General features: G+C 37.8%; 1 pseudogene; it reads right to left on the bottom strand.

Moving 5' to 3' along the window:
- Positions 1-26,309, bottom strand: part of LOC139159405 (contactin-6-like) — a 138,421-nt pseudogene that overhangs the window by 15,556 nt on the left and 96,556 nt on the right.

The following is a 26,309-nucleotide window of genomic DNA, read 5'->3' as shown; positions in this document are numbered from 1 at the left end:
AGCATTTCAGATGGGTTTCCAAATTCTGTTTCATATGACAGAAATAGATAGAAATATGAGATACTATATATACTACTTTACTTACCATCCACTCCAGAATACACAAGAAATGCTGGGCTCAGGGTGCCTATTCCTTCATGATTAAAGACACCCAATTTTACTTTAACGGGAAATAATGATGGGATGCTTTCATTTCTGTAGATATATTTCGAGGCCTCCATTGAAGTCCCCACTACTTTATTCCAGCTGAAGGAACCAAGTGGCCAAAACATAATAAGGTATCCAAAGTCTAGAATTGAAATGCCTGGGATAAACATATATCCATCCTAAGATAAAATACAAAAAATAGTATAAGGGCAGACTAGATGGATCATGAGGTCTTTTTCTGCCGCCAGTCTTCTATGTTTCTATGTTTCTAAGCCTTCCCCATTTTGTAGTTCTTCAGGAATGTACTGCAAGAGGCATAATAAATCACTTCTAACCAGTGTATCTGCTCTCTTCATCCCGTCAAATATTTTAGGTGTATTGACTTGGTTGACTGAACCTTGAAGAGAAAATGTTTGTTCCACCAGTCAACATAGTAAAAGAAAAATCTATAGAGACAATCAATTTAGAGACAAAAGACCTAATCAGCAGCATTAAAATTATACACTTTAACAAAAGGGAGAAAGAAGGGTCAATGGGGGGAAAATAGTAACATTCTATAACATGAAGCAAAGCAATTAAGATCTGAAATAGTGCTTCTTTATTCCACATAAGAGTGATGACCGAGCTCACAGCCAAACTGACTGAGATACCTGATAACAGATTGACAAAGGATTATATAAGAGATAGAAAATTGTATCAATAGACCCACATAACTAATTACTTTACATAGATTAGGAAGGAAAACACTTTTAACCCTAAATTAGCAATCAGATATTCAACCTAGGCACTTTGATCTTGTAATTAAGATCAACATGGATATATGGATGCATGGATGCGGCACGCATGTGCGCACGCACACGCCCACACACACACAGAGTACATGCAAATGTTGTATTTCTGAATGAAATAATCCTTTTCCATGCTACTCGCCAAAATGAAGGTGCACACCTTATTATTTGTTTTCTTCATCATTACCCTGGCTTGCTTTATTCCATAATCAATGAGTATCCTGATTCACAACAACTTTCTTAGTTCCATTCAACCTTCTATCAGCACAGAAGACTTGATTTAAAAAATAAAGTCAGTCTTAACTAAGAAAATCAACTTTTCAAGAATTTTAACTTTTAAATTCAAAAGTATAATGATTAGCTCAGATTCAGATTGATTCTTCCCTCCTATCTTTTCGACACTTTGCCATCTTAATAAGTGTTTACTGGAGCTTTGAAATCTTACAATGGAAAATTTAAAAAGCTGCATGAACATACTTTTGTATCATATAAAATTAAACCCTCAATGGGCTCATCTAAAATGTTTAGTTTATGAAAAGTGAGTGGGTGATAGATTTCAAATTGATACTAGTTCAGGTCTCAGTCTGCTTAGGTTTTCTGTTTTTGTTTTTTGAGATCATTCAGGGTCAGTTAGTTTCTGATGCTTTTTGTGACGATTAATATCTACATAATTATGAATACTGCTGCTTAGTCTTGTCTGAATCTTAAGGGATAAAAAAGTTATACACTACCAATATTTAATTTATTTATATCCATAATTTGTTGGATTGTTTATTTTAGTTTTTCAACTTGAAATATTAACTGGTACATGACGGATGACCAGAGAAGTAGCTGTGAGTTTGTTTGTGTGAGAGCGAGAGAGAATGGGTATCATTTATATAATTTAAATTATTTCCAATGCTTCCTTAATCTCAGAATTCATCAGCTAGCTATTTCATTCATCACAGTAAAGCAGGATTAGGGTGTTCTGTTGTGTTAGCTAATTCCTAGAAGAAAAAGCTTCATGTCAAATGCAAATTAATTTGGAGCATCTGGAGGATTCAAATGTTCTCTGTTATCTTTCTTCTTCTTTTTGGTATAAAGAAGAACAAGATTATGAAAGGATGATTGCAGATGGCAGGTACATTTTAAAAACCAATATTTATAACATGCCCTTAATTTTGGGCCTAAAGTAAAGCGAATTTACATTAAAACATATGAAAATGATTAGAAGGTAAGAAAAAATAAATTATATACAGTATATATAACATTTCCCTTTACACCATTTATCTATTTACTTTCTAATGAATCAAAATTCTCATTTTGTTCTGAGTTTTCCTTTCTGTTTTCCTGGCAGAATGCAACTGTCAGCTGTCACATCAATAAGAATAAAAGACTAGCACACTTTATCTGTTCCTTGTCACAGAGGAACTTTTTTTTCTCAGAAAGTTGAGTATCATGCAGCTGTTTCTTAAAATAATACATCTGAAATATATTATTGGACTAATGCCAGAGCTATATGTTATAAAATAAATAAAACTAAGTAAAATAAATGTGTCCTCAGTGCGTATAATGCACAGACTTATTTCACGCATGCATACTACTTGTATATTCTTAGTTCTTTTTTATTTATTATATCAGAAAACATACAGCAACCCTCAGATGTTTTTAAATTACAGTTTAAAACAAAGAAAGGCACAAGAATCTAGACAAACTGAAATCTATAATAGTAATAGCACTTTGACTTATATATTGCTTCACAGTGCTTTACAGCCCTCTCTAAGCAGTTTACAGAGTCAGCATTTGGCTCAACAATTTGGGTCCTTGTTTTATTGACCTTGGAAGGATGGAAGGCTATGTCAACTTTGAGCCGATGAGAATCAAACTACTGGCAGTTGTCAGAATTAGCCTGCAATACTGCATTCTAATCACTGTGTCACCACGGATCTATCACATAACAACAAACATCCTGAAGCACCAAACCAAAGTCATGTTCACAATAATTCAGTGCTATGGTAAAGATGTCTTCATGGCCTTTCAGGAAAATTCCAACCTGGGCGCCAATGGGTGCAAACCTGAAGTGAGACCTGTCCCACAAGATAGATATCACCATAGAAAAAAACATTATTTTGGACATCTACTCTTCTTAACTCACATGGGTGAAAACCTTGAACATCCTACCGAGATGAGCAAATAAGATTGACTAATTTGCACATGGCTCAGATTGCTCAATGCTGCAAAATGGACAAGTAGGTTTGGAGTGACATCCTTGGGAGTCATCTAAGAGTTTGGTATAAGATGTAATCATTTTAAATAAGTAAATATTCCCCATATCGGGTTATTTTGAAAGATTATCCACCAGAGCAGAGTTTCTCATCCTTGGCAACATTTAGATGTGTTGACATCATCTCCCAGAATTCTCCAGCCACTCTCAGTATTGCCCATCATCCCCTACACACATCTGAATGTTGACAAGGGTGAGAAACATTACATCAGAGTAACCAGTGCCAATAAACACATCTACTTTTTGTAGTGTTTGTGGAAAATTATTTGTCCTTGATGTCTGTACTTCATTCAGTCTGACTGGCTTTTAAATTGGAATGCTCTTGACAGTGAATAGAAAGAATGCATGGTAATGAAACAAAACTTTCTGTCAAACAGGTTTTAATGGAATTTAATCCTCTGCAAAGTTGCACTTAAATGAAGACCTAGCTCTCCTGAGAAATCTGTAATGTTGGGAAAGGTGAAAGGAAAAAGAAGGAAAGGATGACGGGTAGCAAGGTGGAGAGAATTACAGTGACAATGGAAGTAGTTTTGGAAAGCGTAAAGGACCAGACAGGGGATAAAACATTCCAGAGAAAATCTATCTGTGTTGTTGCTAGTAATTGACCACAACATGATGGCACATAATCATAACAGCATTGGGGAAACTGACCTTGTGAAATTTATTAAAAGAAATATGCAACACAGAATTTTAATTATTATCAGTACAAATAGAAAATTTGAAAGGAATGAGGAAAATGTGTTTCTTGTGTCTGCTTTTCTTTTAGACTTAGAAAATGGTATGTGTATGGAATATATACAATTTAAGGTGTATATAAAATATTTTATGTAAAATTTAGGTTATTCCTGAATCCATCAGCTAAAAAGTGATACCACTTTCATCATACTAAAATTCATTCTCAGCATATTGGTTCTTCTCCAATCAACATTATTTTTCATTCTTATTTCTATATGTATATTGTTATCCATTCTGTAAAATATCAGATCCCTACCCTAAAAAGTATACTTAATCCAGGGGGGGGAAATCAAACAAAAGAATGAAGCTTAAACTAAATGAGAAAATAATATGTGAATGTTTTAATTGTTGTTGTTCATAATTACATATTTAATTTTAGCAGGCGGGTTCAAGGAACTATTGGTCCCAAAGTATTGCTAGAATATAATTCCTAGCAGCTTCGTCCAGGAAGTCCCAAGTTGAAAGATCTATGGCACTGTAATATGTTTATTTGATTGTGATTGATTAGGTGCCATCAATTTGATGTTAACTCTAGGGATAACATAAATAGACTTTCACCAGAATGCTCTAACCTCAACTTGGCCTTTCAGCTGCTCTAAAGAGAATTTGATAGGGTAGTTCAAAATAAATAAACTTTGAGCAGCAAGTTCAGATCCAGAATACAGTGGGTTGGGAGGTTTTTTATTTCCCAGGAAAAAAAGAACTTTAAAAATTGTAGCTCACAATTTCTCACAATCACTACAAAACATTTTTCTCAAGGAGAGACTGGTTTGTGTCAATTCCAGCTGTGTCAGGGCTGATATAGAAACAAAGTCACATAGAGGTCTGAAACAATTTTTCCCTAAAATGTTTTAATATGTAATGACTACAATAAAGGTGAAAAAGAAGTAGATAGATAAATATGGGTAAGTCCCCCAGTTCTATTCTTGGTTGGCATTTAAAGTCAAATACACAAAAAACATTACATTTTAGTAAAAATGGAAAATTTCAAGATGGAAGCAGTATTATGCAATAATGTAATGTACAGACACTAAGTGTTCAACTGGCCATGCTATTTAAAAGCAACCTTGAAAATTAAACTTCATAGATTCTATAGAGAACATGCGGTACAGAGTTGCAGACATTGTTATTCCTGTTTGCTGAAAAGCAGGCCATACTTGCCATAATGCAAGAGAATTGCTGATTTGACTTTGACAGGTAAGAGTTACCACTAAGATATTAAGCATAGAGACATGGGTGACATGTTCTCTATGCAGTCAAAAACAAAACAAAACCAGAAGCTCTACAGAACATTGTCCCATTAGCAGGGAGACATAACAAATCTAAATAGGAGTCTAATCAGCATATGTGAATGAAAAAGAGATGCATCAGTTCTTAGCCATGGAAATACCTTAGGTTATCCTTGCTGGCAGGTTTCTTTACAATTCTTGAAAGTCACAGATAGCTAGAAATGAATGTGGATTTCATTAGAACTTACTAGCAAATAAATTTAGGTTGAAGTTTTTATACATGAATCATCTATTTGCCATCGAAACATTCTTATATAATGATACTTGTTAGTGAAAGGACTTATCTTTTTTAAAAATGTATGAAAAGATTCAAATTACCAGCATTATATTCCAAAATAACAAGGGTAAAAGGACCTAGGAGCAACTAAAATTGTTTCATGCATTAAACACTCAGACTGGAATGTTAAGCTGTCTTCTCATAGCAATGATAAGAGGACTATAGATGACATCCAAATACCCTTACAACATTTCTCTCAGTTTACTCCTCTAAATTGCTAACAATACACAACAAAGTGATTTTATTAAAGTTGTCTTATATGTTCCATCTTCAAGACCTGAGATTGATTTACAAATTACCTCCCACATGATGACAAGTTCAGATCGGCTACCACCACCTCCGCTCACATTTGTGGGTGCCACTGTGGGAGAGAGAAAAACACACATATCTGTTATATGCATGCATGGCTTCTGTATAGTCTGCAACCCTACATAGGTAGTTCTCGGTTTATGACTTATTAATTATGATTTATAATTGGGACCAGAAATCTCATTGTTAGGAAAGAAGAGGATAATTTGAAAATCAAAGTCACATGGTGGTTTACATCACCATAGCTAGCTATGGGGAAAGAATAATAAAGCAAACAATACTTTTTGGCTCCAATATGTTGTTATTTGAACTAAGCATGATTGTATCTACAAATAAATGGAGAAATAGTCTGTTGAGACCAAGGAAGGGATTATGCTGATAGTCTAGCTCCATGGAGATTTGCAGCTTGCTTTTGACACATATCAGGATAGCTGCTCCTAGAAAATACACCTAGCTGTCACTGTGATATAACTAATTTCTCTGTCATAGATCACCTCACTGAAATTAATCTGAAGCAATAGACATTCATAAGTGACTTTGTATAGTCTGCAACCCTATATAGGTAGTTCTCGATTTATGACTTGTGAATTATGATTTATAATTGGGACCAGAAATCCCATTGTTAGGTAAGAAGATTATTAAGGGTGTGTGTACAATTTCATTATCTTTTTTTGTTATGGTTGTTAAGTGAATCATAGCAATTAAGTGAATCAAGCCAATTTGGCTTTCTCTGTTGACTTTGCTTGTCAGAAGCCAGCTGGGAAGATTGCAAATGGTGATCAAATGATGCTGCAACCTGCCAGTTGCCAAATGCCTGAAGTTTGATTCTGCAACATTGGAGATCCTGCAACCGTTGAAAATATGAGGACTGGCTGTAAGACACTTTTTAAAATTGCTATTGTAAACTTCAAACGTTTGCTAAATGAATGGTTGTAAGTCAAGTACTCCTTATACCCACTTACTTGAACATGCGGCATTTATTTTTCTGTAGATTACTACTGAAAAAGGGGTCCTTGTCTTAACTGTGTAGGTGTGGACAGGACTGTTGTTTTCTGCTCCTGGTTTCCAATTCAGCAGTGCAGTTGTACTAGATACATAGTCAATAGTAATAGAATAGTAATAGAATAGAATTCTTTATTGGCCAAGTGTGATTGCACACACAAGGAATTTGTCAAGGTGCATATGCTCTCAGTGTACATAAAAGAAAATATCGATTTGTCAAGAATCATGTGACACAACAATTAATGATTGTCATAGGGGACAAATAAGTAATGAAGAAACAATCAATATTAATAAAAATCTTTTGGTGGGCCAGGAGTGCCTTATTAAAACAAAAGATCCATTGTCAACTTTGAATCGAACTTGGTAGCAGCCATTTGTCTCTTCCTTAGCCACACAAAAGGGGAAGGAAGATAACAGGTTGGAATACTTTATTAGACACAACAGAGAGCTTTCTCATGAGAACCATGGTATTCTCTACTGGCAATTGGCCAAAGTGACCTGTGACACTTGAGGTTGGGGTTATTTCCTAGTTTAATTATACTGAAACTGTGGGAAAGATTTAGAGTTGATTTTCCTTTGAAGCTGCGCCAATATTATGTACTCAATAAAGAAAACATTTGAGAAGGGTTCTAATCTCAGAGTTCTGATTTGCTTGGGTTCATTATTCAGAGTCTTGACATCCATATTATTTTAGTACAATTGTTTGAAGTTCTTTGTGGTTTAGTGATTACTGGTGAACTACCAATGTACTAATGTGCCTGATTAAAGGGGATTGCTCAAAATAAACATGGGGAATTCCCTTCAACCATGTGGCGTGTACCCTAAGGGCTGAAACATCTCACATGAGTACCTACATAAAATAATATTTGATTCTGAAAGATTCTTTCATATCCAGGCTTAGAAACTGATGAAAAACAATACTTGGCATATCTGAAAAAGAAGTCATGCTGACTGGGAGATTCAATTCAATTCAATTCAATTCAATTTATTAGATTTGTATGCCGCCCCTCTCCGAAGACTCAGGGCGGCTCACAACAACAATAAAAACAATATTCTAGCAAAAACAAATCTAATATTAAAAAGCACATAAAAACCCTATCATATTTAAAAAGCAAACAACACATACATATCCAAACATAAATATAAAAAAGCCTGGGGGAAAGGTGTTTCAACTCCCCCATGCCTGGTGGTATAGATGGGTCTTGAGTAATTTATGAAAGACAAGGAGGGTGGGGGCAGTTCTAATCTCTGGGGGGAGTTAATTCCAGAATGCTGGGGCCGCCACAGAGAAGGGTCTTCCCCTGGGGCCCGCCAAACGACATTGTTTAGTCAATGGGACCTAGAGAAGGCCAACTCTGTGGGGCCTTACCGGTCGCTGGGATTTGTGCGGTAGCAGGCAGTTCTGGAGGTACTCTGGTCCAATGCCATGTAGGGCTTTAAAGGTCATCACCAACACTTTGAATTGTGACTGGAAACTGATAGGCAGCCAATGCAGGCCACAGAGTGTTGCAGAGACTTCGGCAAATCTAGGAAACCCCATGATGGCTCTTGCGGCCGCGTTCTGCATGATCTGAAGTTTCCGAACACTTTTCAGAGGTAGCCCCATGTAAAGAGCATTGCAGTAATCGAACCTTGAGGTGATGAGGGCATGAGCGACTGTGAGCAATGACTCCCTGTCCAAATAGGGCCGCAACTGGTGCACCAGGAGAACCTGGACTGCAGTTCAGCAGTCTCCTTTGCTAGCAATTCCCCATCCCTCTCAAAATAATGTAGTCTAAGCTATACCATGGACTTTTCTCTCCACTTCTTAGGCAATCACACAAAATAATTCCCTTCTGTTTTTAGCTATAAAGTCCCTTCAATAGTCTTGGGACTGAAAGCAACATATTATATCAGTGTTTCATGGCCATGTCAACTTTAAACTGTACGGCTTGCAAGTCCCAGAATTCCCCAGCAAACAATGGGTTTTGTAAATGAAATAAGCACTAAAATCCAAATCTGCATTCCTAGTCATTCTGCTACTTCCAGTTGATATGGAATGAATCAATTATTATCATATCTGCCAGAATACATGGGATCCTGTAATTGCTGCCTACAGGATATGTGAATGAATTTTAAGTTATAGTAGGAACATGACATATTAAATTTTCAAGATTATTTCTGCCATGAAGCCGACTATCAGTGTTCATACCTGTTTCTTTACTGGTACCCTTTGGAATGGCTTTCTTTCCCAATCATATCCAAACAATTATATCTAAGCCAAATAAAATTTCAGTTGCCCTTTCCATTCCAGTTTTCATTATACGATTCAAGATTAAATAGTTCTTGGCTCTAATATTTATAGGTCAGCCTTTAGGGCAACATACATTTTCAATATAAAAGAGTCAATTGCCTATAGAGCAAATTTTAATTTCAAGGGAATATATAACAGTAGGACACATATCTGAGCTATAGATCATTAGTTATGCATATTTAATTTAACCAGCTTCTCTAAAAAGTAAGTGTATTATGCATTGGTATATAATTAGCTTAAATTTTTAGAGTTTATAGACTTCCCTCTTACAATTATTTCTGCTGATGCTGATAGATTGTCCATCAATGTTTGCACAGTGCACCTGTATTTTCCAGCATGATTTAGCTGAATATTTCTTGTCATAAGATCCCCTACAGAATCCTTAGATAAAAAGAACACAAACAATTAATCACACATGATGCATTTCCCACAATGCATATTTTTATAAAATGCTACATATTAATAAATATGCAGTTTTTAAATTGAATTATACAATAGTGTCATCTATTTTTTCCATCCAGACACTTTTATTATACTTCCCACAAATAAGGCCAACAGTAAAGCATTATTTAAAGCAATAAAGCTTCCATTGAGTAGATCCAAACTAAAACTTATGACTTAGAAGAAACATACTCATGAAGTGCAGTTTAGGGGTCTTACCAGCACACATCTAGTTTAATAAGATTTTTAGAAGTATTTTTAGAAGAAGACTCAATCCTAATGGTAGGATTGAGTCAGCTCCTATTTAATTATAGAAAAGAAAACTTGTGTTGCTTAGATTGAATATTTAATTGATTACTGCAGTCAATCAGAGCCTATGTGCCAGAAATTTCTGGAAATATAATACTAGTAGAAATGTGCAACTATTTTTATAGATATGAGCCGGGGTGGCACAACAGGTAGAGTGCTGTACTGCAGGCCACTGAAGCTGACTTGTAGATCTGAAGGTCAGCGGTTCCTTCATAAATAAATAAATGAATGAATGAATGAATGAATGAATGAATGAATGAATGAATAAATAAAGGCTCAGCTCTATGTTTGGGGGCAATGACTCCTTTAAAAGAGTCATAACAGATCTCTTTGAATCTTTGGAAGTTTTCAAATTCTTCCATTTGTTTGTTTATTACATTTATATGAAGTGACTCTGGGTGGAGTATACAGTATGATAAAAAGTTAATAAAATTATTAAAATTAAAAAATACTAAAGAAGAGACAAAAATCCAAAGGATGGGCAACACATGGGTGGAAATCATCTCTTTATCCCATCAGCCACCCCTAGTATAGAATACAACCATTGAAGCCCCAGACCAGCTACCAGAACCAGGTTTTAAGGCCCTTTTGAAAGGACAAAATGATGGAGGCAGATCTCACTTCCAACAGGAAAATCAAAATGTGTGTGTGTGCGTGCTCTTTTCTAAGTACTCAGTTTCTTAAAACATCCAAACTAGAGAGAAAGCTTAACAATAATAGAAATATTCTGTTACTGTAATTTTGGCCAGATAATAGATTCAAATAATTATGCAGTGCAAAACTTAATACTAGATGCTGACTGCACAGATGGTAGCTTTCTATTATACGTGTCACACAAATATACATTATACAAGCATACATTTTAAAAACATATCCCTGTATGTAGTTGATTCCAGAAAAAAAATTAACAATTTATCTTCCTGTAATTTCAAAATGAGATGTTTTTAAATGGGTATACAAAAGTATATACATACAAGGAACAATGAAATTAAACTTCATTGGTGCCCAGAGTCCCTCGGGAGTTGGGTGGCATAATGTATGTATGTATGTATGTATGTATGCATGTATGTATGTATTGCATTTATATGCCGCTCACTCCAAAACAGACTCTGAGTGGCTGTTTGAATATAAATTATATAAAACATACAAACAAACACTTCGACTCAGTGGTTCATGACTTCTAAAACTCAAATCCTATGGAATCTTAAGATCCCTCCATAGTTGGATAACTGCATCCCTATCAAACAGACAACAAGTTGTCAAAACAGGGAGCACCATATCTAATCCTGTTCCGGTTAAGAGAGGCATCCCCCAAGGCAGCGTACTTGGACCAACACTCTTCATATTCTATATAAATGACCTTTGCGATCACATTAAAAGCAACTGTGTTCTGTTTGCTGACAGTGTCAAACTTTTCAACACGGATAACACAGCTACTCTCAAAAAAGACCTTGACTTTGTGTCTGAATGGTCATACATCTGACAACTCCAAATCTCAACCAAAAAATGCTCTGTCCTACACATTTGCAAAAAGAATCAGAACACCAAATACAAGCTGAATAAACAAGACCTTGCAGACAACCTTACTCTGTTAAAGACCTTGGAATACTCCTATCAAATGTCCTAAGTGCCAAAGCTCACTGCACAGCTCATAAAATAATCTGCTACAATGTCCTCCTTGTCAACTATTTCATCTAAACTTGACTGTAGGAAATATGACTTTAGCAACTGAGGGGGTAATGCCTGGAACTCACTACCTGCCTCTGTAGTCTTGTCACCAAACCTGCAAACTTTACCCTTAGACCGTCCCCCATTGTCCTCACCCAATTTCTAAGAGGTCAGTAAGGGGCATGCATATCAGTACCCATCTTATGTATATAAACAGCATTATATCTATGTAAATTACAATACTTACTTGACAAAATGAATAAATAAAATAAAATAAAATAATTCATATGCACACAATAAAATGCAATAAGAAGCCTGGATGATAAATACTGTACCAATTATATAAATTGATAGGAAAACAAAAATGATATTTTGACATAACAATATACTGTAAATGGCCATCAATTTGGACAATAGTATAAACAGAGGACCCCAGTGTTTATGACTTGTAATGTTTGTTGAAAAATGTATTTATGAATTGTGTATTTATTCACAATTCAATCAGTACTTAGTAGTACTTATTTAGGGATGCTAGCTAAAAGAAACATGATGAATTCCCCCCCCCACTGCCCTTCAGATAGAGGAAAATAACTGATTTTGTAAATCAATCAGGCATAAAATTCTCTGAGATATTCAAAAGATAGTGAATAGGTATCCTTTTGCCTACCTTGACTGGCCCTATATGCAACACTTGAAAAATAAACAATTGTCTATCTCTTCTTGCTTGTGTGACCCAAAGTCCAGTTTAAGAGACTATTTAGGTTAAAATCAGTTGTACAAAGGCAAGTAACATGCCTTTTAAATATCTAAGGGTATGGCTAGCAAAATAAGCTTGAAATAAATCTATACTAGTCTCCCTTCCTTTTCATTATCAGTAAAAATGTGACACACACACACACACATCTTCTCTGTTTCTTTTTTTTCTACCTGTATCAAAGTTTCATCTCATGAAGATTAAGGGTTAATCTTACAGATCACAATCCTGCTTATCTCTTTTTAGCTCTTTAAGTGCCAAGGGTGATTGACAGGTTAGGCTGCATGAACTGAATATGAATTTCCAGCCAAGTGTCTCTGCCACTTGTTTAAGTATGATGTCTAAGAAGCTGGAGGAAAGTCTATGATTAACATTTTATATATCTTTCATTGCAAAAAAGAAAAGGGATCTGGAGAACAGAATCCAGAAAATACCATACCCTGTTATTTTATTTTGTCCTACTAAGCTATGTTAAGCAGTTCAACCATGCATTCCATGAAATATGCATTCTTGCAGTCTTAGAAGAATAAAAGGTATCTGTCTCAAAGAAGACCAAAGTAAAGTCTCTCTGGATATACCCGTCTAACCAGATCACATCAATTTCTATGAGCGATGCTGAAATGATTGCTTCAATTAACTTAAGCTGTTGTTCCTTAGGAGTCTTTCTTTAAAACTTCCTTTTACTCATTAACTATCTGCTTTGTTTGCTATCTGTAGGAATATATCATGGAGCAGAACCTGTTTCCAAAAAGAATAGACAAATTATTCAGTGCACCTGAAGTATAATAGAGATTTCTATCATCAAAGATAAGCAGCCCAATGAGCAGCAGTAAACATTAGATTTGTTTATTAGATTCTGACATTTAAGTTAAATACAGTACAGAAGCAATGAGGCCTGTAATTGAACATCCCAAACTTCTCCAGAAAGGAATCTTCTCTGAAAATATTGTAATTGTGATACCATGTTATTATTTAGATTTTTAATAAAAGCTTCAATTGTCAAATTAAGGCTTTAATTACATTAAAAAAACATAGTTGAAACACCATACATAGTTAGGATCCATCTCCACTGCGTGCATAATGCTATTTACATTATTTACAGAAGAACACACTTCTGTTCATGTAGTTATATGAAAGGAGAATTGGGTATGCTGGAAGAAATATAAGCACAATTTCAATGCAGTGGGAATGGTTTACCTGAAAAGTATCTGTAAGAATACAGGAAAAAAATAGGTATAAGAATAAATGGGTACTTAAGGAATATGAATTGTATTCAGGCATGAGGGAACAGTTAGTAAGATAGTATGTTTTAGAAGTTTGGTCACATAAATAGAATAAGTATCAAACCATAAAACAAACATAAGAAAAAACAAATGGATTGAATGGAAAGGGAAGGCTGAGGAAGTTATGGTTGCATGGAGTGGATAAAATTTCTGAAGACCCCAAAGAAAAGAGTGAATAGCTTTTAAAAAAATCAAATTGCTATGTATGAAGGACTGTATGTCATTGGGCAAACAAGAATTCTTTGCAAGATTAGAAGTATGGTGTAGGTATAAACTATATTTAGCTACCATATACAGTATTTCCTTTTCTTTTTTTGCGTATCTATTATATGTATGATATTGCTTACTTCAAAAAGGAATAGCCTAATGAGAACGTATTGTATGAACATATGTGCACTAACACTTTATGTTATTAGCTGTGACTAATTTTTATTAGTTATTATAAATTATTAGCAGTGGTTTCAATTCAACTCAACTCCACACAGAATTTCAAACATGCAATAAAGACAGACCGGCAAGCAGCAGCTTCATTTCAACCCCAAATAGCGTTTACAGTTCAGGTTAGGTGGGTGGGTTGGAATGGAAACAAGCAAACCAGTGACAAAATAGGCAAGAAAAGTAGACAATAATTGTTATATTAAGTAAAATAGAAAAAAAAATAATGTTCTAATTTTTATAAAAAGATATTGTGTTAATGTACTGAATAAAAAGTTAGATTTTTCTAAAGGGGAGAGTTAATTATATTATAAGACAAAACAACTGAATGATATATATGTTCTTTTTCCAGCTTCTGTTTCCAGCTTTATTAAATTTATATCACACTTCTCATTCAACAACTCAAGTAGCATCAGTAGTGGATTGCTATTGGTTTGCCCCAGTTTGGATGGGCAGCAGCGGCAGTGGTAGGAGGCTCTGCCCACCTGCCTAGACATCATCATGGGCAATTTGAAGCTGCGCACATGCGCACGTCTTTGAACCAGCAATTGAAATCCATTACCGAGTAGCATACATCCTGATGCCTCTGTAAGGTACAGTAGATTGAACTGTAAAATATATTGAACTGAGATAATGACTACTCCTAAATCACTCATGAGCTTCCAGGAATGAGATTTGCAAACAACCTGGTCTCTCCACCTATGGTTCAGGTACCCAAAATACTACATTGGTTCTCTTTCACTTATATATGCATGTAGTATATATTGTATATGTCTATTGTAGTGAAGACACCGGACAGCCACAGCAAATACAACTTCAACTTTATTTAACACCGAACTGAGGTAACAACATATTTGACAGGATATTTATACTCTCCAACTAACCAATGGCAACACAAGAACAATCCCGCCAAATGTCTCCCCCTACTGGTAACCCAGGACATGACACCCCTTTCCCCTAGGGGGTGCATATGAAATCCTCCAGATATGCTGGTCTACGTCTGATACGCCCTGAACAACGGGGCGAGCTGTCATAACTAACGGTCACTCTTGGACTCTCATGGGGGCCCCCTGTATCCTGTTCCCCATCGGCCACCTCACCGGCCTCTCCTGTCGGGTCAGTAGGGCACACTGCTTTGGATAAGTATGGGAAATTGCCGACGCTGCCCGTAGGCACCTGGGGAGGGACTGTGTGCAACTCACCCTCTTCCTGGTCAGTAAACTCAAAACAAGGACTGTCCCCTGAACCTACTGGGTCTTTATCCTTCCCCCTAGGGTTTGGTAATTCAGCCGACCTGGCCCTAAGTTGATCCACATGACCATGCCACTCTCTTCCATCAGGCAACGCCACTGTATATGCCCGAGGTCCCCGGGTACCGCGAACAACACCCTCAACCCATCGAGGTGAACCCATGAAGTTTCTGGCAAAAACCAGGTCCCCTTCCCTAAAAACTCTTGCCGCCACAATTTCTCGTTCTGGTTCGGTGTACAAAGGATGGAGTCTGTCTAACACGATTCGCAATTTCCGACCCATCAAAAGTTCTGAGGGGTCCTTCGAGGTGGAGGTGCATGGGGTGGTGTGTTGTGCCTATAACAATTCATCGATTCTCTCTTGCAGCGTGCCTTGTCTTATTTTAGCAAGCATATCTTTAGTGCTGCGCACCATTCTTTCCGCCATTCCATTTCTGGCAGGGTGCCACAGGGCAGTTCTAGCGTGTCGTATGTCTAACCCCACTAGGTAGGCTTCAAAACCCCCTGACACAAATTGAGGGCCGTTATCTGATACGACGACGTCTGGGTACCCATGGGTTGAGAACAGAGCTGATAACCCCCTGATTATGTCTTTTGTTGTCGTAGATGACATAATTTTAACCTCCACCCACTTCGAATACGCATCTACTACTATTAAAAGCATCTTGCCATCAACTGGGCCTGCAAGGTCGATGTGTAACCTGGACCATGGCATATTAGGGTTTTCCCACTGTGCAGGGGCGGCTGCAGGAGGGGCAGCGTGGGTTTGTTGACAAGGTTGACAACTAGCAACCTTACTCTCCACTGCCTTGTCTAACCCCGGCCACCAAATATAGCCCCTAGCCAACGCTTTCATCTGGACTACTCCGGGGTGGCCGATGTGTACCAAATCCAAAACCTTAGACTGAAGAACTGGGGGAATAACTACCCTTGAGCCCCACAATACACAACCCCTTAATACAGACAGTTCCTTCCTGCGGACCCAGTATGGCTCAATGCAATATGCTGGCCATCCCCGTAAAATCCACGACATGACTACAGAGAGGACAGAGTCCTTCGCTGATTCGGAAGCAATAGTAGTAGCTGATACCCTGATTGGACACGACTCTACGGCCAGCACTGTAGAAATTGGGGCTGGATCTGATACAGGCTCGGGTAATGGACATCTGCTCAACGCATCCGCGTGGGGAATGGTACGACCCGGCCGGTAGATCAAATCATATGAATAATTATTTAAGAACATAGCCCATCGATTTAAACGAGGGGAAAGAATTTCGGGTGTTTGTCTATTTCCTGCCAGTATACCCAACAGGGGTTGATGGTCCGTGACCAATTGAAACTGGCGGCCATATAAATAATGATGGAAACGTTTGACGCCTGCCACCAACGCCAAAGCTTCCTTATCCAATTGCCCATAATTCCGTTCCGGTCGACCTAAAGTCCTTGAATAAAATGCTATAGGAGCCTTTTTTCCAGAAGGCAAACGGTGTCCTAGTACTGCGCCCACACCATAGGGGAATGCATCGCAAGTTAATACTAATGGCAATTTTGGGCTGTACTGTACTAAAACCTCATGCGATACCAGAACCTCTTTTATGGCCATGAATGCGCTCGCCTCCGACCTTCCCCAACGCCACGGCATTCCTTTAGCCAATAACTTATGCAAAGGCTCTACTATCGAGGCTTTGTGAGGAAGGAACATTGCATAAAAATTTAACAACCCCAAGAAAGATTGTAATTCAGTTTTGGACCTTGGTTCAGGAGCTTCAGTAATAGCTCTTATTTTGGAAGGGGTAGGGTGAATTCCTCTGCTATCGATGAGGAAACCCAAGAATTCCACGCTGTGAGACGCAAAAGTACACTTCCCTGTTTTGACTCGCAACCCCACTTCCTGGAACTTGTGAAGTACAGTCCGGACTCTCTCTAATAACTCCGAGCGGGATGATGCCGCTACGATCACGTCATCGAAATATGGCAGAGTTCCCGGAATTCCGTACAATAACCGCTCCATAAGCCCCTGGAATATTCCAGGAGCAGAGCTGATACCGAATTGTAATCTAGTACAACGGAAGGCCCCCCGGTGGGTAATGATGGTTTGTATATCAGCTGTCTCAGGGTCCACCGCTAACTGCTGGTATGCGCGGGACAGGTCAATTTTCGCAAAAATATTCCCCCCTTCCAATGAATGTAATAGATGGGCTACCATTGGTACAGGGTAGGAATGGTGTGCCAACGCTCTATTTACAGTGCATTTATAGTCCCCACATAAACGCACGGATCCGTCTTGTTTAATGGCTACCACTAAAGGGGTTTCCCATTTTGCCTGGTCAACCGGCTCTAATATGCCCAAGCTGATTAAACGGTTGCCAGTGTAGTGAAGACACCAGACAGCCACAGCAAATACAACTTCAACTTTATTTAACACCGAACTGAGGTAACAACGTATTTGACAGGATATTTATACTCTCCAACTAACCAATGGCAACACAAGAACAATCCCGCCAAATGTCTCCCCCTACTGGTAACCCAGGACATGACACCTATATTCATACATAAACATACATATGTTGAAAATAATATAGCAATTAGATATGTAGATTAAAGCAAGCATTAAAAATGGGGCTGGGCAGAAGAACAAAGGACAAACATTGCTCTGATAGATTCAACTATAGAATGATCTGTTCCTGGTTCTACAGTATATGCACAAGGTTAATTATGTTATTGCTAATTACATATAACACTTCTCTTTTTAGTATGTTTGTTCTCTGTTAGGCTGCTTTCATAAGAACCAGTGAAACCTTGTACAGTGATACCTTGTCTTATGAACTTAATTGGTTCCAGGACGAAGTTTGTAAGGTTAAAAGTTCGTAAGACAAAACAATATTTCCCATAGGAATCAATGGAAAAGCAATTAATGCATGCAAGCCCAAAACTCAGAAACCCAGAAGCCGGGCTGCCACCGCCAAAGGAGGCTTGAGCCTCTCAGTCCTCCCCGCCACTTCACCCTGCCTGTCATCCTGGGCGAAGTGCTGGGGGGAGGGAGTCAGGAAGGTCCTACTGCCCCACCCCCAGCTGAAAACACAAAGGCGGTCTGCTGCAGCCGCTGCCGGCTTGAGCCTCCCATTCCTCCATGCTGCTTCGCCCTGCCTGTCATCCTGGACAAAGCACTGGGGAGAAGGAGTCAGGAAGGTCCTCCTACCCCCCCCCCAGTCAAAAACACAAAGGCGGTCCACCGCCGCCACCACCGGCTTGAGCCTCCCATTCCTCCACGCTACTTCGCCATACCTGTCATCCTGGCTCAAGCCCCCCCCCCCCCCAGCCGAAAACACTGCCAGATTGGGTTGGGAATTTGACAACCCTGCACTAGAACATTCGCATAAAAGTAATTGTGAAGATCTGTGAAGAAGTTTTTGTGTATAGTGGTATATTATTCATTACAAATTCTTCAATTACTTCAGAGGTTGGTCATTTTACGTATCCTGGTATAAGTCTCTTAATAAATTCTATCACAGAACTAACTGTTCTTATTTCACCTGATAATAATCTTCCTGGTTTTTTATATATTTATTTTAGTAAAATTGAAATTATTATAACTATTTACAATTCTAAACTTTTCATACCCTCTTCTACCTAAGATTAAAAGGTTAAAAACTGCAAACACCTGTGATGAAGCCTCAAATTCTGTGTCACAAAGTTCTTGAGATATGTTGATTTCTTTAGAAGAGAAGCAGCTTTAATTCTTGACCTTTTTCACGTTGATTAAAACTTTGGCTTCATGCCACTCCTTGTGGATTGGTCTCTGGTGTTACATATTACAGCAGACACTATGATATATCATGCTATAACAGCTTTTTCTCCTTTGAGAGCACAGATGTCTAACTTTATAATTATGTACTTTCTCTTTAAGAATAATTTCTTGATAGCAATTCATCCTATTGATTTGGTAACATTTTCATTTTGAAGCTGAACCTTATCATCATAGAGGCACCTTAATTTCAAATGGAGAGGCCTCTGATCCACTTGTCTCCTTTGATTGACATCATAGTGGTAGAAAATAATCTTATTACTAAATAATGTGTTAGGCATCTCATATCTGGAAAAGTGGATTTTAAGTTTTGGATCATAATTCTAGTTCCTGTATTTTGTAGATGGTCAATTCCCCAGAAGTTGGACTGTATATGTAAAATTCTGCTTTCCTTTAAAAGTAAATAAATCTATTCTTATCTTATCCAATGGATTTGTAGAATGTCCATTTTATAAGTATATTTTCATTGATGAGTGCCACAAAAATGCATTTCACATTCCCATATAGACTTTTTCAATCCAGGTATATATCTGTCACCTGCAAATGTGAAGTCTTCTATATGATGCAACATTATTTTGCAGCGGAAGCGGAATAACAACGCGGATACAGAGCTGGATTTAAACTGGGTCATTTTTATTAATTAATTAAAATTTATTTAATTCAAACTAACATGGACCCGCAGAGGTCAACTGAAAACATTTGGGGTGGAAATGACGTAGTAACAACTTCCTGGGCAACTCGGGGCGTAGCTCCATGCTGAGCCAGGTGAAGGGGACCACGCCCTCACCTGGATCCCAGCCATGCAAGGCATGTGGGAGGTCTCGCCGTCCAATCCCTGAAAGGCAATTGAAATGGGTGTGACCCAGAGGCAACTTCTCCCCAATTGCTCAGGCTGGTTAAAAAGCCACCATGAGCCCTTGAAGATAAATCTGCCAATCATCCCCAAGGATGCCCAACGGAGAACACGCAGTTGCTAACACCTCCCAATTTCCGCCCCTAACCTGCCAACCCAATGACTAAAGGTAAGCCAATTAGAACTAATCAGTTAACGAAACACCCCCTAACCATACGTCCCGCACCACAGTGTGGAATAGGTGAAAAAACAGTTGCAGGAAAATGCCGAGACCACCCAAAATTCCTATTCAGCCCCCTAATGGTGACCCCTCTAGCACACTGAAAGATAGGGAGGGTGTTCGCTTCTCATTGTCTGGGGCAAAAAGGAAGCCCTGAGCCTGCACAGCCCTTTATAAAGGGCTGGCAGGCCCCGCCTTGACAACAACATCGGTCGGCGCCGATGACAGGCATGGCTGGGATCCCGTGAAATCTCATGAGATCCCGGCCATTCAAGATGACAGCTATGCCAGGGACCGCGTTTTCCTGGCCCTGCTGCAAATCTGGGCCGGCAGGGCATTGCAGCGAAAGCGGAATAACAACATGGACACAGAGTTGGGTCATTTTTATTAATCAATTAAAATTTATTTAATTCAACCTAACATGGACCCGCAGAGGTCAACTGAAAACATTTGGAGTGGAAATGACGTAGTGGTGGCACCGGCCCTCTGGAATCAACTCCCCCTGGAGATTAGAACTGCCCCCACCCTCCTTGTCTTTCGCAAACTACTCAAGACCCACCTTTATCGCCAGGCATGGGGGAGTTGAGATACCTTCCCCCAGGCTTTTATATTTTATGTTTCGTATGTATGTGTTGTTTGGTTTTTAAATATGATAGGGTTTTAAATGCTTTCTTTTTTAATATTAGATTTGTTTCGCTATAACATTGTTTTTATTATTGCTGTGAGCCGCCCTGAGTCTTCGGAGAGGGGGGTCATACAAATCTAATAAATAATAATAATAATAATAATAATAATAATAATAATAATAATAATAATTATTATTATTATTATTATTATTATTAAGAAATGGGAACATTTTGAATGATCAGAAGCAAATTAAAAAATGCAAGGAGTAGTTCCAATAAGAAATGGTATATGATTGATATTATTCAGCCATGTAACAGCATGGTCACGTCAAATGATAAAAATCCTTAGAAAAATCCAATATACTTAGAACAATTGGAAGCACCAGGAAATGTGGCCCATGAAGATTACATAGATATCACCAATAAAATATTGGTTTAAATGAAGAAAAATTAAAGTTATAAAACTTTAGGAAGAATGGAGAGACCAAGCCTATAAATAGTGAGATGTAACTGATGGGGTACATCATGATGATTGACGGAAATGTCCTAAAAGATTCCTAAAACCAAAACCGGTGGAAATTTTTTATTCCAGATACCACAGCTACTAATTTTTCTCATCCTTACATTTAATTTTTCTGTTTTTCATGGACATTTCTATGAAGAATTCTGTGTTTGAATACCTGATGGTGATTCCTGAAAATGTCTGAGGGTTTCTGACAATAATTTGGATTAGGATATTGGTTTAATTTCTGAAATAGTTTTTCCTGGTGGTCTGTCCAGTTTCACTCTATGGTGTCAGTTCTGTTGTTTTGGTTCTAGCTTTTATAACTGCCATATATTGGTAGAATTTTGTCAGGAAGCAAGTCATGCATGTTGAGGTAAATATCCTTTGGTGCTATCCTGTTGTTTCAAATTGCCTCTGCCATTCTAAATCAGATTTTATTATTCAGCTGACAGTATCTGTTCTGTGTATGCTACCTGTCTCAGTTTGAGATTCATTTTGTCTGGATTTAATTTGATGTCCCTTTCTGCAATCTGAAGGAAAGACTGTACTTTCCAATAATGTTTTTTTTCTGCTTCTGTAACATTTATCCTTTCTCCAGTAATCAGGATATCATTTGCAACTTCCTGGCCATTTCTTTTGAAAAATATAAAACTACGACTAGAAAAAAAATGTGATTTTTATCAAACAAAAGGTGGAGACAAGGTTTTCAGTTAGGCTGAATTTTATTCTATTTCACATGCTAGGAGCCATTGTTAACTTCATAACTGCTGATATTCAAGCTCTGGAAAGTTTGGACAGTATGATATGACTCTACCTATTGGTTAATTGCATCATATGAAAGCCCAGTTGAATAGCCAGGGGATTATGCAAATACTGTATGTAATTTCTTTGATGGAGTCCTTAATATGAACAGATTGATTATCCAGAAAATACTATGTAGATTATGCTGCTGTGATTGTGTTCCCTTCTTGCATGCTTCTGAGTTCTTTTTAAGCAGACCCGTGTAATGCTAATGGAACACAATTTCTTCCATGGGAAATACAGAGAAGCAATAAGGTCAATTTCTAGTTGCAGTTCACTTTCAGAACAAATATTATTATAGTTCTAGTGCCCATTTCTCTGGAAGTGAGTTTTCATGCCATGAAATTTTGTATAATATGGATTAAATTCTGACGTCGTATTCTGATTCATTGCTTGGATAACTGTGTAGCTGAAGAAGACAGATTAGTCCCTTTCTTTCACAACTACAAGGGAAATCTGTAAGTTTTTTTTTTCTTTTTGGGACTTGTAAGTGCCAGATTACATTTCCCTGCTGTCTGCATAATACTCTTATTGTACATTTTCAGGAGGCAGCTGCTCGACCAAATAATTATGCTAAGGTCTGTTTCATTATTGGGGAATATATTAAGTCCATTGACAATTATCCTTTCCTGTTAATCCTTGTCAGTTAAAATGATACTGCCAAGAGCGATGACAACTGTATCAGCACAGATGTGAAGATTGAGGAGAGAACTTCAGGACCCTGGAGGCTCAGGTGATGTTCTCATCCATCTCTTCACTGAAAGGAGAAAGAAAAATTTTGCAGACGAATGATTGCCTTCAGTTATGATGTCAGTGGGAGCTATATAATTTCTGGAGCGATGAGCCAAGTTATTTGAATGAAAGACAGCTGGTACAAGATGGATTTCACTTTACTTGTGTTTTGGTAAAGTATGGCAAATTTGATTGTCTATTTATTATTATAGGTATTGCCCTAGCCAACTTTCCAGACCAGAGTTTTTCCACCTTGGCAGCTTTTAAGATATGTGGATTTTCATGATGATTGGAAAATACTGGATGTTAAATAGAATAGAATAGAATAGAATGGAATAGAATAGAATAGAATAGAATTTTATTGGCCAAGTGTGATTGGACACACAAGGAATTTGTCTTGGTGCATATGCTCTCAGCGTACATAAAATAAAATATACATTTATCAAGAATCATGTGGTACGACATTTAATGATTGTCATAGGGGTCAAATAAGCAAATAAAGTTCACACATATTCAACTTGCCATGGTTGAGAAACATTTCTCCAGATTCTGTGCAATTAACTGCTTCCTTAAAGCCCCAATACAGCAAAATACAACAATAATCAATAAAAAACATTGCTAAGTTGTGGAAATAATGACAGGAGACAGATTTTAAAGGTAACTTCTTTACTTGTCAACTTCTCAGTGCAACTGACAACTTGCAGTCTGATAGCTATCCCTTTTAGAGGAGCTGTCAGATGCATCAACCAATAGTGTTTGAGCATTCTCCTGCTCAAACGCTGGACTTGGGCAAAACCCAGTGCAACTATAAGTACATAACACTCCTCCCCTCCTGGATGGAACAATGAAGTGGACAAGGCCACTGGAGCTGTAAGTTCCACCACCAGTTTATTGGACCTATGCCCAGCCTGGCTGGTCTCAGCCAACAGAGAGGTGACATGGAGCTAGATCCAGGAGGTTGTCAATTCCTCTGAGGGAGGGGTCCTTCTGGCTTCCTTAAAAGTGGCACTTGTGCGGCCCTTCCTCAAGAGTCCTTCTCTGGACCAGGCTGTCTTAAACAACTACAGTCCAGTCTCCAACCTCCCATTTGGTTGTTGAGAAGATGTTGGTGCTTCAGCTCCAACGGTCCTTGGATGAAGCCGATTATCAGGCCCATCTACAGTACTGAAACTGCTTTGGTCGCACTGTTGGATGATCTCTGGCAGGCCCAGGATAGGGGACATTCCTCTATCCTGGTGCTTCTTGACTTCTCAGAGGCTTTTGATACCATCGACCAGTGTTCCCTCTAATTTTTTTGGGGGGGTGGGCGGAAAAGTATAGTGTGTGAGCGGCAGTCCCTTTGAGGCTGGGCGGCACAGAAATAAATAAATAAATAAATAAATAAATAAATAAATAAATGAACGAACGAACGAACGAACGAACGAACGAACGAACGAACGAACAAACAAACAAACAAACAAACAAACAAACAAACAACCCACCCTGTTTTGCCTCAGAGAATTTCAAAATAAAATACTGTACTGTGTGTCTATAACAGTGAGCTCATAATAGGGCAACTCTATCAATATCAAAATGCCACTTAAATAGTTGAGCTAGTTTCAAAATAGATTTTGATTTTCTTTCTCTCTTCCTTACTCCCATTCTTTTTCTTTTCTCTTTTCTTTCCTCTCTTTTTTCTATCTGTTTCTCTCTCTTCCTCTCTTCCTCTCTCTCTCCTTCCCTCTCACTCTTTCCCTCTCGGCTTCTGGGCAGGTTTGGAAAACTCTGAGTTGATTATGATTTTTAAGTGAGCGATTGCTCACTGCTCAGCTTAGAGGGAACTATGCCATCGACCATGGTATCCTTCTGCGACGACTGGAGGGGTTGGGAGTGGTGGGACACTGTTCTTCGATGCCTGAATTGTGGGAATAATGACAGGAGACAAAGTTCAAAACTAACTTCTTTACTTGGCAACTTCTCAGTACAACCAGCAATTTGCAATCTAACAGCTAGACCTTTTATAGAGAGCTGTCAGATGCATCAACCAATAGGATTTGAACATTCTCCCATTCAAAAGCTAGACCTGGGTGAAACCATGTATGCAGACAGTACATAGCAAGCGTGGCACTAGATATTTTATAAAAATAGCAGATACAAAATGATTAAAAATGAAAGTTCAGTAATGTCTTGGCACATAATATACCAGAGATAATTGTAATTAAAAAGAAGAAACTGCATGTAACTAATGTGGCAATACCAGGAGATATTAGAATAGAATTGGAGAAGATCACAAAGTATCAAGATTTGAAAATAAAAATTAAAAAAAACTATGGCATAAACTGGTTGTGATTGTCAAAGTAGTTATTGGCACACTGTTATTCTGAAAAGTGTGGATGATACTTAGAAAATTTGCACATTAACAACATTTCCATTGGTCAATTACAAAATGTCACACTGCTTTGATCTGTGTATATACTAAGCTAACACATTGCAACCTCCTAGATTCTTTGGAAGAACTCAGTGGGAACGAAAGCTGACTGTCAGCTGTTAATTTATATTGTTGTTTATAAGTAAACAGTATAAATATTAAATAATTACCTACTTATTTAAGTCTTCTTTAATTCTGCACTGCATTCTGAACCCTTACATGTATATATGAAATTATTATTATTATTATTTATTAGACTTGTATGCCCCCCTTCTCCGAAGACTTGGGGCGGCGGGAAGGAGATGGGTTGTTCTTAAATATAAATACAACAAATTAAATAAAGTTCTGTGTAACATGCATAAAAAAATAAAGAGGTATTTGTCATTACTCAATTGATTCTCACCAGACTAGTGATTGAATTCATTATTGTTGTCCTCTCCTTGCCTGTCAACATGGATATATGATCTCCATCCATATCTCCACCCTCACAGCCTAACTTGCCAACCTTGTCTCAATCTATAAATCCAGCCCAGTCCACCAACTAGTAAAACAACAACAACAACAACAATAACAACAGCACACACACACACACAAACACACACACACACCATACTTTATTAGGGTCACAAGCCAGAATTCATGCAAACAAAAGCAATTAGTTATCAAACATAGCATCCAATAACTAATAAAATGTCAGCGTACAATGCCCTCTATCTCTTCTACAGACATTGTTGAAGGATATTGTAATGCTATAAACATGTGTTTCCAGTGAATATGTCAGCTTTGTGTTTTTAACCAGAGAGAAGATAAGAGATAAAATATTCATCCGGGCAGCCAGGTTTTTGTGTAGTAAAGGGATTAATAACCTTGCCCATTTAGAATTTTTAATGTAAATTCACATCTTAAGATAACATATTTTATCAGTTTCAATTCACATGCCCAAATTTTTGAGGAGCTCGTATATTGTTACATATAACTTCTAGAACTGCCCATTGGAGGACATAAAAGAAGAAAGTACCCATTGATAATCTGCAAAGACAAGTGATTTTCAATAGTCTTATGGTAGATGTGTTACTAAAACAGATCTAGCTTGATATATGGAGGAGGGCGGGTTTAG

The sequence above is a fragment of the Erythrolamprus reginae genome, chromosome 2, assembly GCF_031021105.1.
Source record: "Erythrolamprus reginae isolate rEryReg1 chromosome 2, rEryReg1.hap1, whole genome shotgun sequence".
Classification (NCBI taxonomy): Eukaryota; Metazoa; Chordata; class Lepidosauria; order Squamata; family Dipsadidae; genus Erythrolamprus; species Erythrolamprus reginae.
This window is presented reverse-complemented; position numbering and strand designations above follow the sequence as displayed.